The sequence below is a fragment of the Echinops telfairi genome, unplaced genomic scaffold, assembly GCF_000313985.2.
Source record: "Echinops telfairi isolate 266 unplaced genomic scaffold, ASM31398v2 ScPeMD7_7469;HRSCAF=8507_1, whole genome shotgun sequence".
Taxonomy (NCBI): Eukaryota; Metazoa; Chordata; class Mammalia; order Afrosoricida; family Tenrecidae; genus Echinops; species Echinops telfairi.
Genome location: NW_022111373.1, coordinates 132,986,967 through 132,990,679, shown reverse-complemented (window position 1 = coordinate 132,990,679; position 3,713 = coordinate 132,986,967). Strand labels below are relative to the sequence as shown.

The window sequence follows — 3,713 nt, the reverse complement described above, 5'->3', positions numbered from 1 at the left end:
TGTCTACAGGTGGAACTGCACCACTATCTTTCAGGCTAGCAGCAGGGACAGCGACTGCGGCCTTTCAGCTGGCCAAGGCGGCCCACCTTGCCACTCTGCCTCAGCCTGGCTTGGGACAGCAAGTGACTGCTGGGCCCGTGTGTATGAAGAAGTCAGCTCTCCGGAGGTGAGAGGGTCTGTCACGGCGGCTCCTTGTGCACGTGTCCCTGGGTTTGGATGAGGGCATGTTCTACCTTTCCTCCCTCTGAAGCCAAATTGGACGCTATTCCGACACTGTTGTGGCAGGGTTGTTCTCAGCTGTTGTGAGGCCGGCCAAGCCTGTTTGTTCCTGAGGACCCTGGCCAGTGTTTGCTTTCCTGGGGTTCCTCCAGGGGCTGCACTGCATGAGAAATCAGACGGACGATGTTAGGGATATTACGAAATCCAACACAGGCAGTAAAAGAAACCAGATGAGCCGTCCATCCTGTGGCCGTGGCGCGAAATGATGACCTCAGGCGCCCTCTTTCCGAGCCTGGTGCCAGGCTCCGCGGCTCTTCCAAGTACCTGGTGGAGTTCTGGGCCGGGAAGATGTCACTGAAAGGCACCGCGGTGACTCCGGACAAGCTCAAGGGGCCGGTGTACATCCAGCAGACCGAAGACTCCCTCATTCACTTCTGCTGGAAGGACGTGACATCTGGCAGCATGGAGGACGCCTTGATCATCTTCCCTGACGACTGTGAATTCAAGCGGGTGCCGCAGTGCCCCAGTGGGAGGGTCTATGTGCTCAAGTTCAAGGCTGGGTCCAAGCGCCTCTTCTTCTGGATGCAGGAGCTGAAGACAGACCAGGACGAGGAGCACTGCCGCAAGGGCAATGAGTGCCTCAACAATCCCCCCTCGCCAGGCGCCATGGGGGCCAGTGGCAGTGGTGGCCATGAGTTGGCTGTGCTCAGCAGGGAGGGTGGCCTGCAGAGCCTGCTGAGGAACATGAGCCAAAGCCAGCTCATGCAGCTCATTGGACCAGCTGACCTTGGAGGACTGAGTGGTCTTGGGGCCCGGACTGGGCCGGGTCTGGCCAGCATACTGGGCAGTGGAGGGCCTCCAGCCAGCAGCTCTTCATCTAGCTCCGGAGCCAGTCGTCTGCAGTGACGCCCTCCTCCACCACCTCTTCGGCCATGCCACCCCAGCCCCTGCCGCGCCGGCGGCCACCTCTGCGACCAGCCCAAGCCCCGTGCCCAGTTCAGGATATGGAACAAGTACAGCGCCAAGCCCAACCCAGTCCATCCAGCTGAGCGACCTGCAGAACATTTTAGCTACGATGAATGTGCCGGCAGGGGCAGGCGGTAGCCAGCAAGTTGACTTGGCCAGCGTGCTCACGCCCGAGATCATGGCGCCCATCCTCGCCAAAGCCGATGTCCAGGAGCGCCTGATGCTCTTGAATTAACCCCACATGTGTTTATCGGCCAGGTTGGCACAATAAACTAACTACCTCAGTATTTTTATAAAACTTGTCTCTGGCCCACAAATATGCATTATAAATTTTATTTTTTTATAACACATAAACAAATTTTAATCTGAGATTAAAAATAAGAATGTGATCAAGATCATTTAAAACAATTTCATATGTGCGTGTGTGTGTGTGTGTGTGTGTGTGTGTGTATGTATATATTACACTGGTTCTGTACATACAGGTGAGTACCTTTAAGCTATTCAATTAGAAACATGAAAGTATGCACAGTAGAGAAAATTATAAGCTCATTTTATATAATGGATTGTTAGAAGAATGAAAAATTGTGTCTTAGAAGAAGGATACCAGAAATATTCCTTAGAATCAAGGAAGGTGAGACTCACAGATTGGCTTCAACTAAGGGATGAAGCATAAAAAAGATTGTGGGATCAACCTAGAGCACCCTCCCAGGGGGACAAATAATGGAAAAGTGGATGAGGGGTGATGGAGGATGACATAAGATATGGAAAAAGTAATCTATAACTTATCAAGGGTTCATGTGGGAGGACAGGTTGGGGAAGGAGGAGGAAGATATGGGGAGCTGATATCAGGGGTTCAAGTGAGAAGAGAATGATTTGAAAATGATGATGGCAGCATATGTGCAAACGTGCTCGACACATTGGAGGAATGTGTGGATCGTGATAGGAGATGTAAGAGCCCCCAATAAAAGTATTTTGGGGAAAAAAGGATGTGGAGATGAACTGAACAGTGTTTCCCTCTGTTGTGTGCAGGGTTGCAATGAGTCAAAAGTGACTCGGCAAGAGACAGATGGTGTTATTAAATATTTTGTTTAACAGGCTGTAAACAAAGCCGGGTGAAATACGTTTGTGACCATTCCAGGATAACTGGTGTCACGGTGCCTCCATGTCTTTGTCACAGGTATCCCTGCTATGAGTTCGATCCCTCCCACTGCTTTGTTGTGCAGTGGTACCGTGCCTGATGCTCTTGCCTCTCTCTGCCGAAGGACAATAAGGAGTCACTCTCCTTCAGACTCTCTGTTAATTGAATTTATTCTTCCGGGAATTTTAAATTATTAAAGTTAAACATATTTTGAGTAATGAAAATAATAAAACACCAGTGCCATTTGCCATGAAAAAACATTCTCAACAATATATGTATATATATATCATTTAATTTATTTAAAAGTTCATTAAAAATTATATAAGCTCATTTATTTGGATGTGGTTAAGTGTTCACTACACAAGCCATTCTACAGTCGTTTTCTTAAACAGGATACTATGGATAGCTCCATGCTAACTATGTAAATATAAACCCTCAGAATTTTGATTATTATTTGTGAATTCTGATTGTCGAACCCAGCTTAGAAGTAGAATGTTGTAGGAAGAAACACTGGTGTCTGAATATTAATTTATAATGAAAGAGATAGAGGCCAATGTATATACATTTATGTTTGGTATTAAAATAGCACACAGATTTGGGGACTCTACTCAAGGCCTCCCTTAAGACAAGAACACTTTGTTCTGATAACTGAACATTTTTTGATACTCACCTTCCCAACATGATTGCTGAAGACAAAATGGGTGCATACACAAATGTAAAGGGAGTAGATGGTGCCTGGCTATGGAAAGATATAGCAACTGGGGGTTTAAAGGCTTTATAGGTTTAACTTTAAAGGCTTACAGTTAAACAAGCAGCCATCGAGCATGGAAGCAAATAAGTCCACATGGAAGAAGCACACCAGTTTGTGTGATCATGATATGTTGATGGGATCAGATATCAGGTAACAAAAGATCCAGAATAAACAACTATATCGATGCGAATGTAGGGAATTGGAGTGGAAACCCAAAGCCCATCTGTAGAAAATTGAATATTCCCCCACTCAAGTTGTAGTATAGCACTGCAAAATCACACATCATTCCTCTAGTTTCAAAATGCTCATAGCACCCACTCCCCACCCCCCAGCTACCATGACCCAGTTCTACCTTACAAATCTGGCTAGACCAGAGAACACACATTGGTAAAGTTAAGAGTTCTCAACACATGGGATTCAGGACAGATAAACCCCTCAGGAGCAGTTGTGGGAATACTGATATCATGAGGGTAGAAAGGGAGAATCCATCATAAGGTTGTATATATAGCTCTCCCCCTCCCCGCCACCAAAGGCGATAAATAACAGAAATGTGGGTGAAGGGAGACAATGGTCAGTATAAGATATGAAAATAATAATAATAATTTATAATTTATCAAGGGGTCAGGAGGTGGGGAGGCA

The 3,713-nt window shown here is 46.6% G+C and overlaps 1 protein-coding gene and 1 pseudogene across 4 annotated transcripts in view; one reads left to right on the top strand and one right to left on the bottom strand.

Annotated features, from left to right (window-relative positions):
- Positions 1-3,713, bottom strand: part of CDH18 (cadherin 18) — a 653,448-nt gene that overhangs the window by 265,776 nt on the left and 383,959 nt on the right. The window lies entirely within an intron of this gene.
- LOC115873722 lies at positions 482-1,420 on the top strand (annotated as a pseudogene).